Source organism: Arachis ipaensis, chromosome B2, assembly GCF_059453495.1.
Source record: "Arachis ipaensis isolate K30076 ecotype BB chromosome B2, ASM5945349v1, whole genome shotgun sequence".
Taxonomy (NCBI): domain Eukaryota; kingdom Viridiplantae; phylum Streptophyta; class Magnoliopsida; order Fabales; family Fabaceae; genus Arachis; species Arachis ipaensis.
Window position 1 is genome coordinate 89,283,689 of NC_142437.1, and position 11,464 is coordinate 89,295,152.

General features: G+C 38.2%; 1 non-coding gene across 1 annotated transcript; it reads right to left on the reverse strand.

Annotated features, from left to right (window-relative positions):
- Positions 1–6,374: 6,374 nt before the first annotated feature.
- On the reverse strand, positions 6,375–6,482 carry LOC148574776 (small nucleolar RNA R71). The gene has a single exon (XR_015905879.1). It is a non-coding gene; the product is annotated as a small nucleolar RNA R71 (small nucleolar RNA).
- Positions 6,483–11,464: the final 4,982 nt, after the last annotated feature.

Consider the following 11,464-nt stretch of genomic DNA (forward strand, 5'->3'; position numbering starts at 1 on the left):
CTCCCAGGGTCATAATATGACCCTTATTTTGATGGATGTAACAACTACCCAAGTTGTGGTTGGGAAGATCAAAATCAAAGATATTTCACTCATTCATACCCCATTCATCAAGAGCCATCACCTGTTAATTATCCAAGCTCACCTCCTAGTTTTACATATCCAAATTCTTCATCACTTGAGCATGCCTCAGCACAAAATTCCTTCCCATATCCATACAATTCATCTCACCACTCACAAAATTCATTCCACTACACACAAAATTCTTCTCATAGTCCACAAAACCCATATCATTACCCACAACAGTCATATCACTCTCAAAATATGCAACCACAAAATAACCAATTCCACTCACAAGCCAACCCCAACCAACCATCACAACATACACAACCTCCCTTAGATAAACTTGCTAGGACTGAACTCCTCCTTGAAGAACTCATAAGAGATAAAGAGGAAGAGAAAATAGCAAAAAGGGACCATGAAGAAAAAATGAGAAAAATAGCACAGCCCTATGATGGAGAATTAACTGATCTCTTTCCTTGGCTAAGGGAAGAATACAATACCACAAGAGGAGTAGTGCTAAGCAAGGAGGGTAAAGATCAAATTGTGGGTACAAGCCTACAAGGGAGGAATCAGAAGAACAAGAAAAAGAAGCACCCATACAAAGTGAGATTCCTATGAAGAAGGAAGAGGTTGTGAGAGTATATAAGCTTAGGGCTCCATATCCACAGAGGCTACTCAAAGTTACAGGGCAACATGCAAACTCACTCCCAAAAGACTCAATGCAACATCATGCAGTAGAAAGGGAGGAGTTCAATTAAGGGAGTCCACACTCTAATAAAACAGAGAGTTGCATAGAGGTTGAGTTCATTGAACCACAATTACAAGAAGTTCTTGATAAAGAAGACACTCCAACCATCACACAACAACCAAGTCTTAAAATCAAAGAAGTGAAGGCAATTAACAAAAGCACTGAAGAGAGGATTGTGACCAAGCTACAAAGGACAATATCTATGAATAAGAAGAGGTCAACAACAAACAATCCCACCCCTAACCCAACAAGCAACTTCACTCAAGCTAACAACAAAAGAAAGCTTGCTGGGAGGCACTCAAAACAGGGGACATTAACTGGCTCCTCTTTCTTCTTGAGGTCATTTCTCTTAACAAACTGGAAGAAGAGGAAGAAAGTCATAAACAACCGTCAAGCTAGTGACGTTAAAAGAGCGCTTGTTGGGAGGCAACCAAACCAGAGGTAACTCTTCTTTGTGATTCTTTTCTTGTTTAATAAAAGGTCAAGTTAACCTTCTGTGCATTGCAAGGAATTAAGTTTGGTGTTTCACACCAAAAGTGATTATTCCATGAGTTAATAATTCAAGGATGAATGTGTGGTATTAAGTTTGGTGTTTCACTATGAACTTCACGTGAACACACCGCAATCCTTCAATTAACATAAGAAATCATTAATCCCAAGAAATCACAGAAGCTACTTGATTTGTAAAATTCTCTTAAGTAGTTTTCTCAAAAGGACTAAAAGCATATGGTGGCACATTGCATCAAGCAGTAGGCAAGGAACTAAGATTGGTGTTCACACACCAAAGTAAATTCAGATGCCTACAAACATACATGAATGCTAACCACTCAAGTGCTTGGGAAGCAAGCAACTTTCAAGTTTTTTGTAGAAAGAACAGTCAAGCTTTTGAGAGGAACATGCATCATCATCTAAGGAGGAAAGGAAGGATACAAGAGCTAAAGGTGGTGATGACAAAGAGGAAACAAGAGTGCACCAAGAGGTTGTACTATTTCTTGATTAAAGTTGTCGATTGGAAGTGTACTTGTACTGCTGTTGATCAATGTCCCTTTAGTCTTTAAGTCATTATGCATTTAGTTCTTTAGTTTATCTTTAGCTTGCTAGCTTAATTGCCTAGGCCACTGCATCATACCTTAAGTTGTATAATTTGTTCTTAAGTTCAATAAAAGAAGATATAAGAAAATGTTGTGAAAAAGAAGAGTGAAGTCCAAAGTCTGCAGAATAAAGTCCTAGTGTTTGTGGTGGTATGTGCTAGCTAAGTTGGTTCATCAATAAGGTACAAAGCTAAAATATCTCTTGAATTATGAGCTTAATATGCATTATATGAGACTTAGATGAATAATAAGATCCTAGAAAGAAAAAGAGAATGAAAAAGAAAGAAAAGAGCAAGTAATAAAGCTAGGCACCAATAGTTTGAACCCTGAGGTATGTGCCTGTGGTGTTTTTGTGCAAGGATATGCTTGGATGATTAGGTTCTGAGGAGTGCTTCATCACTTGATAACTTGGGTTAACTAACCCAGGATTATCAACTGAAAGTCCACTATTAAGAGCAACTTTGACACAAAACATTTAGTAACTGATGAGCGGATAATTTATACGCTTTTTGGCATTGCTTTTAGTATGTTTTTAGTAGAATCTAGTTACTTTTAGGGATGTTTTCATTAGTTTTTATGTCAAATTCACATTTCTGGACTTTACTATGAGTTTGTATATTTTTCTGTGATTTCAGGTATTTTCTAGCTGAAATTGAGGGACTTGAGCAAAAATCAGATTCAGAGGTTGAAGAAGGACTGCTGATGCTGTTAGATTCTAACCTCCCTGCACTCAAAGTGGATTTTCTGGAGCTACAGAACTCGAAATGGCGCGCTTCCAATTGCGTTGGAAAGTAGACATCCAGGGCTTTTCAGCAATATATAATAGTGCATACTTTGCCCAAGTTTAGATGACTCAAACTGGCGTTCAACGCCAGCTCTCTGTCCAATTCTGGCGTCCAGCGCCAGAAACAAGTTGCAAAGTGGAGTTCAACGCCCAAACTGGCATCAAAACTGGCGTTCAACTCCAGGAATGACCTCTACACGTGTAACATTCAAGCTCAGCCCAAGCACACACCAAGTGGGCCCCGGAAGTGGATTTATGCATCAATTACTTACTCCTGTAAACCCTAGTGACTAGTTTATTATAAATAGAACTTTTTATCATTGTATTCACAGTCTTGGTTACTCCGGTTCCCCTCTGGGGCCGAGACCAATGAACTCCATTATCACTTATGTATTTTCACGGTAGAGTTTCTACACTCCATAGATTAAGGTGTGGAGCTCTGCTGTTCCTCAATGATTAATGCAAAGTACTATTATTTTCTATTCAATTCATCTTATTTCGCTTCTAAGATATTCATTCGCTCTTCAACCTGAATGTGATGAACGTGACAATCATCATCATTCCCTATGAACGCGTGCCTGACAACCACTTCCGTTCTACCTTCGACTGAATGAGTATCTCTTAGATCTTTTAATCGGAATCTTCGTGGTGTAAGCTAGAATGATGGCGGCATTCAAGAGAATCCGGAAAGTCTAAACCTTGTATGTGGTATTCCGAGTAGGATTCAATGATTGAATGACTGTGACGAGCTTCAAACTCGCGATTGTTGGGCGTAGTGACAGACGCAAAAGGATAGTAAATCCTATTCTAGCATGATCGAGAACCGACAAATGAATAGCCGTGCCGTGACAAGGTGCGTTGACCATTTTCACTAAGAGGATAGGATGAAACCATTGACAAGGGTGATGCCTCCAGACGATTAGCCGTGCTGTGACAGGGCATTTGGATCATTTTCCCGAGAGAAGACCGAAAGTAGCCATTGACAATGGTGATGTATCACATAAAGCCAGCCATGGAAAGGAGTAAGACTGATTGGATGAAGATAGCAGAAAAGCAGAGGTTCAGAGGAACGAAAGCATCTCTATTCGCTTATCTGAAATTCTCACCAATGATTTACATAAGTGTTTCCATCCTTTATTTTATGTTTATTTAATTATTATTCGAAAACACCATTATCAATTTATATCTGCCTGACTGAGATTTACAAGGTGACCATAGCGTGCTTCATACCAACAATCTCCGTGGGATTCGACCCTTACTCACGTAAGGTATTACTTGGACGACCCAGTGCACTTGCTGGTTAGTTGTGCGAAGTTGTGAACCAGGGTATTGGCATCATGTTTTTGGCGCCATTACCAGGGAAAGAAAGAGCGATGAATTTTACATAATCAAAGTGTAAATCACAATTTCTGTGCACCAAGTTTTTGGCGCCGTTGCCGGGGATTGTTCGAGTTTGGACAACTGACGGTTCATCTTGTTGCTCAGATTAGGTAATTTTCTTTTTATTTTATTTTCAAAAATTTTTCAAAAATTTTTCAAAAATTTCTCCTTTGTTTTCGAAAAAAAAAAATTTTTTAAATTAAAAATGTTTTCAAAAATAAATTATTCTATGGCTTCAAAACTTTCAAGAATGAATTCTAGAGTTTCATGGTAACATGTTGAATCCTATCTGGCTGAAAAGCCATACCCAAACTCCTTTGGGATTGGTCTTCAACTAATCACCTCACTGGATGTAAATCCATTCTAAAGCTTGAATGGGTATTAAGCCATGTCTGACCCTTTGATTGGAGCTTTAGACTAAAGAGCACAAGATTCCTGGAATTCATATTAAAGATTTTGAAATCCTTATTTTTGTTTTTCAAATAATTTTCGAAAAAATACAAAAAAAAAAAAATTAGAAAATCATAAAAATCAAAAATATTTTTTGTGTTCTTGTTTGAGTCTTGAGTCATGTTATAAGTTTGGTGTCAATTGCATGTGCATCTTGCATTTTTCGAAAAAAATCACGCATTCATAGTATTCTTCATGATCTTCAAGTTGTTCTTGGTAAGTCTTCTTGTTTGATCTTTGCATTTGCATGTTTTGTGTCTTTTCTTGTTTTTCATATGCATTCTTGAATTCTTAGTGTCTAAGCATTAAAGAATTCTAAGTTTGGTGTCTTGCATGTTTTCTTTGCATTAAAAATTTTTCAAAAATGTGTTCTTGATGTTCATCATGATCTTCATAAGTGTTCTTGGTGTTCATCTTGACATTCATAGCATTCTTGCATGCATTCATTGTTTTGATCCATAACTTTCATGCATTGCATCATTTTTCTTGTTTTTCTCTCTCATCATAAAAATTCAAAAATAAAAAAAAAATATATCTTTCCCTTTTTCTCTCATCAAATTCGAAAATTTGGATTGACTTTTTCAAAAAATTTTAAAATCAAGTTGTTTCTTATGAGTCAAATCAAATTTTCAATTTGAAAATCTTATCTTTTTCAAAATCTTTTTCAAAAATCAAATCTTTTTCAAATTTCTTAGTTATTTTCGAAAATTCAAAAAATATTTTTCAAAAATCTTTTTCTTATTTTTATATCAAATTTTCGAAAATAACATCACCAATTAATGTTTTGATTCAAAAATTTCAAGTTTGTTACTTGCTTGTTAAGAAAGATTCAAACTTTGAGTTCTAGAATCATATCTTGTGATTTCTTATGAATCAAGTCATTAATTGTGATTTTAAAAATCAAATCTTTTTCAAAACTAATTTTAATCATATCTTTTCAAAAATATCTTCTTATCTTACCTTTTTCAAAAAAATGATTGCAAAATATCTTTTCTAACTTCCTAACTTCTTATCTTTTCAAAATTTGTTTCAACTAACTAACTAACTTTTTGTTTGTTTCTTATCTTTTTCAAAACCACCTAACTAACTCTCTCTCTCTAGTTTTCGAAAATATCTTCCCTCTTTTTCAAAATTTCTTTTTAATTAACTAATTATTTCAATTTTTAAAAATCTTAATTTTTGAAAATTACTAACTCTTTTTCAAAAATTATTTTCGAAAATCCTCTCCCTCTCTCATCTTATTCTCTTCTTCTACTAACAATAAGGAACCTCTTTACTGTGACATAGAGGATTCTTCTTCTTTTCTTTTTCTCTTCTCTTTCTTATGAGCAGGGAAAAAGAAAAAGGCATTCTTGTTGAAGCTGATCCAGAACCTGAAAGGACTCTGAAGAGGAAACTAAGAGAAGCTAAATTACAACAATCCAGAGACAACCTTATTGAAAATTTCGAACAAGTAAAGGAGATGGCAGCCGAACCCAACAACAATAATGCAAGGAGAATGCTTGGTGACTTTACTGCACCTAATTCCAATTTACATGGAAGAAGCATCTCCATTCCTACCATTGGAGCAAACAATTTTTAGCTGAAACCTCAGCTAGTTTCTCTGATGCAGCAGAACTGCAAGTTTCATGGATTTCCATCTGAAGATCCTTTTCAGTTTTTAACTGAATTCTTGCAGATCTGTGATACTGTTAAGACTAATGGAGTAGATCCTGAAGTCTACAGGCTCATGCTTTTCCCTTTTGCTGTAAGAGACAGAGCTAAAATATGGTTGGACTCTCAACCCAAAGACAGCCTGAACTCTTGGGATAAGCTGGTCACGGCTTTCTTAGCCAAGTTCTTTCCTCCTCAAAAGCTGAGCAAGCTTAGAGCTGATGTTCAAACCTTCAGACAAAAAGATGGTGAATCCCTCTATGAAGCTTGGGAAAGATACAAACAGTTGACCAAAAAGTGTCCCTCTGACATGCTTTCAGAATGGACCATCCTGGATATATTCTATGATGGTTTGTCTGAGTTATCAAAGATGTCATTGGATACTTCTGCAGGTGGATCCATTCACCTAAAGAAAACGCCTGCAGAAGCTCAAGAACTCATTGACATGGTTGCTAATAACCAGTTTATGTACACTTCTGAGAGGAATCCTGTGAGTAATGGGACGCCTATGAAGAAGGGAGTTCTTGAAGTTGATACTCTGAATGCCATATTGGCTCAGAACAAAATATTGACTCAGCAAGTCAATATGATTTCTCAGAGTCTGAATGGAATGCAAGCTGCATCCAACAGTACTCAAGAGGCTTCTTATGCAGAAGAAGCTTATGATCCTGAAAACCCTGCAATAGCAGAGGTGAATTACTTAGGTGAACCTTATGGAAACACCTATAATCCATCATGGAGAAATCACCCAAATCTCTCATGGAAGGATCAAAGGCCTCAACAAGGCTTTAATAATGGTGGAAGAAACAGGTTTAACAATAATAAACCTTTTCCATCATCCACTCAGCAACAGACAGAGAACTTTGAACAAAATACCTCCAATTTAGCAAACTTAGTCTCTGATCTATCCAAGGCCACTGTAAGTTTCATGAATGAAACAAGGTCTTCCATTAGAAATTTGGAAGCACAAGTGGGCCAGCTGAGTAAAAGGATCACTGAAATTCCTCCTAGTAGTCTCCCAAGCAATACAGAAGAGAATCCAAAAGGAGAGTGCAAGGCCATTGACATAAGCACCATGGCCGAACCTGTAAGGGAAGGAGAGGACGTGAATCCCAAGGAGGAAGACCTCCTGGGACGTCCAGTGATCAATAAGGGGCTTCCCTCTGAGGAACCAAAGGACTCTGAGGCTCATCTAGAGATCATAGAGATTCCATTGAACCTCCTTATGCCATTCATGAGCTCTGATGAGTATTCCTCTTCTGAAGAGAATGAGGATGTTACTGAAGAGCAAGCTGCCAAGTTCCTTGGTGCAATCATGAAGCTAAATGCCAAATTATTTGGTATTAAAACTTGGGAAGATGAACCTCCCTTGTTCACCAATGAACTAAGTTATCTGGATCAACTGACTTTGCCTCAGAAGAAACAGGATCCTGGAAAGTTCATAATACCTTGTACCATAGGCACCATGATCTTTAAGGCTCTGTGTGACCTTGGTTCAGGGATAAACCTCATGCCCCTCTCTGTAATAGAGAAACTGGGAATCTATGGGGTGCAAGCTGCTAAAATCTCATTAGAGATGGCAGACAATTCAAGAAAACAGGCTTATGGACAATTAGAGGACGTGTTAGTAAAGGTTGAAGGCCTTTACATCCCTGCTGATTTCATAGTCCTGGATACTGGAAAGGAAGAGGATGAATCCATCATCCTAGGAAGACCTTTCCTAGCCACAGCAAGAGCTGTGATTGATGTGGACAGAGGAGAATTGATCCTTCAATTAAATAAGGACAACCTTGTGTTTACAACTCAAGGATCTCTCTCTGCATCCATGGAGAGGAAGCATAAAGAGCTTCTCTCAAAGCAGAGTCAAACAAAGCCCCCACAGTCAAACTCTAAGTTTGGTGTTGGAAGGCCACAACCAAACTCTAAGTTTGGTGTTGAACTCCCATATCCAAACTCTAAGTTTGGTGTTGGAGAGTCTCAACAATGCTCTGAACATCTGTGAGGCTCCATGAGAGCCCACTGTCAAGCTATTGACATTAAAGAAGCGCTTGTTGGGAGGCAACCCAATGTTTATTTATCTAATTTTATTTTTCATGTTTTCTTAGGTTCATGATCATATGGAGTCACATAATAAATATAAAAATTAAAAATGGAATCAAAAACAGCAGAAGAAAAATCACACCCTGGAGGAAGCACCTGTCTGGCGTTCAACGCCAGAACAGAGCATGGTTCTGGCGCTGAACGCCCAAAATGGGTAGTGTCTGGGCGCTGAACGCTCAAAATGGGCATCATCTGGGCGCTGGACGCCAGAATGACACCCTGGAGAAGAGCTGGCGCTGAACGCCCAGAACAAGCATGGTTCTGGCGTTCAACGCCAGAAATGGCCAACAAATGGGCGTTGAACGCCCAAAATGGGCACCAACCTGGCGCTGAACGCCCAGAGTTGTGTGTAAGGGCATTTTGCATGCCCAATGGGTGCAGGGATGTAAATCCTTGACACCTCAAGATCTGTGAACACCACAGGATCACCTCAAGATCTGTGGACCTCACAGGATCCCTACCCACCTCACCCTCTCTTTCTCCATTCATGACCATCCCTTCTGTTTTCTATTCACCACTCACATCCATACACACATCCCTCCATCTCCTCCATATCTTCTTCTTCTTCTTCTATTCTTTCTTCTTTTGCTCGAGGGCGAGCAATATTCTAAGTTTGGTGTGGTAAAAGCATAAGCTTTTTGTTTTTCCATTACCATTGATGGCACCTAAGACCGGAGAATCCTCTAGAAAAGGGAAAGGGAAGACAAAGGCTTCCACCTCCGAGTCATGGGAGATGGAAAGATTCATCTCAAGGGTCTATAGCTCAGTGGTAGAACATGTGGCTGCAAATCAAGAGATCCCTGAGATACCTCAGGGGATGCATTTTCCTCCACAAAACTATTGGGAGTAAATCAACACCTCCCTAGGAGAATTAAGTTCCAACATGGGACAACTAAGGGTGGAACATCAAGGGCACTCCATCATCCTTCATGAAATTAGAGAAGATCAAAAAGCAATGAGGGAGGAGCAACAAAGACAAGGAAGAGACATAGAAGAGCTCAAGGACATCATTGGTTCCTCAAGAAGGAAACGCCACTATCACTAAGGTGGACTCATTCCTTGTTCTTACATTCTCTGTTTTCGTTTTCTATGTTATGTGCTTATCTATGTTTGTGTCTTCATTACATGATCATTAGTATTTAGTAACTTTGTCTTATAGATATGAATGTCCTATGAATCCATCACCTCTCTTAAATGAAAAATGTTTTAATTCAAAAGAACAAGAAGTACATGAGTTTTGAATTTATCCTTGAACTTAGCTTAATTATATTGATGTGGTGACAATGCTTCTTGTTTTCTGAATGTATGCTTGAACAGTGCATATGTCTTTTGAAGTTGTTGTTTAAGAATGTTAAATATGTTGGCTCTTGAAAGAATGATGACTAGGAAACATGTTATTTGATAATCTGAAAAATCATAAAAATGATTCTTGAAGCAAGAAAAAGCAGCAAAGAACAAAGCTTGCAGAAAAAAAAATATAGGCAAAAAAAAAAATATAGAAAGAAAGAGAAAAAGCAAGCAGAAAAAGCCAAAAGCTCTTAAAACCAAGAGGCAAGAGCAAAAAGCCAATAACCCTTAAAACCAAAAGGTAAGGGCAAATAAAAAGAATCCTAAGGCTTTGAGCATCAGTGGATAGGAGGGCCTAAAGGAATAAAATTCTGGTCTAAGCGGCTAAACCAAGCTGTCCCTAACCATGTGCTTGTGGCGTGTAGGTGTCAAGTGAAAACTTGAGACTGAGCGGTTAAAGTCAAGGTCCAAAGCAAAAAAAAAAAGAGAGTGTGCTTAAGAACCCTGGACACCTCTAATTGGGGACTTTAGCAAAGCTGAGTCACAATCTGAAAAAGGTTCACCCAATTATGTGTCTGTGGCATTTATGTATCCGGTGGTAATACTGGAAAACAAAGTGCTTAGGGCCACAGCCAAGACTCATAAAGAAGCTGTGTTCAAGAATCATCATACTGAACTAGGAGAGTCAATAACACTATCTGAACTCTGAGTTCCTATAGATGCCAATCATTCTGAACCTCAATGGATAAAGTGAGATGCCAAAACTATTCAAGAGGCAAAAAGCTACAAGTCCCGCTCATTTGATTGGAGCTATGTTTCATTGATAGTTTGGAATTTATAGTATATTCTCTTCTTTTTATCCTATTTGATTTTCAGTTGCTTGGGGATAAGCAATAATTTAAGTTTGGTGTTGTGATGAGCGGATAATTTATACGCTTTTTGGCATTGCTTTTAGTATGTTTTTAGTAGAATCAAGTTACTTTTAGGGATGTTTTCATTAGTTTTTATGTTAAATTCACATTTCTGGACTTTACTATGAGTTTGTGTGTTTTTCTGTGATTTCAGGTATTTTCTGGCTGAAATTGAGGGACTTGAGCAAAAATCAGATTCAGAGGTTAAAGAAGGACTGCTGATGCTGTTGGATTCTGACCTCCCTGCACTCAAAGTGGATTTTCTGGAGCTACAGAACTCGAAATGGCGCGCTTCTAATTGCGTTGGAAAGTAGACATCCAGGGCTTTCCAGCAATATATAATAGTCCATACTTTGCCCAAGTTTAGATGACACAAACTGGCGTTCAACGCCAGCTCTCTGCCCAATTCTGGCGTCCAGCGCCAGAAACAAGTTGCAAAGTGGAGTTCAACGCCCAAACTGGCATCAAAACTGGCGTTCAACTCCAGGAATGACCTCTACACGTGTAACATTCAATCTCAGCCCAAGCACATAACAAGTGGGCCCCGAAAGTGGATTTATGCATCAATTACTTACTCCTGTAAACCCTAGTGACTAGTTTATTATAAATAGAACTTTTTATCATTGTATTCACAGTCTTGGTTACTCCGGTTCCCCTCTGGGGCCGAGACCAATAAACTCCATTATCACTTATGTATTTTCATGGTAGAGTTTCTACAGTCCATAGATTAAGGTGTGGAGCTCTGCTGTTCCTCAAAGATTAATGCAAAGTACTATTGTTTTCTATTCAATTCATCTTATTTCGCTTCTAAGATATTCATTCGCTCTTCAACCTGAATGTGATGAACGTGACAATCATCATCATTCCCTATGAACGCGTGCCTGACAACCACTTCCGTTCTACCTTCGACTGAATGAGTATCTCTTAGATCTCTTAATCGAAATCTTCGTGGTGTAAGCTAGAATGATGGCGGCATTCAAGAGAATCCGAAAAGTCTAAA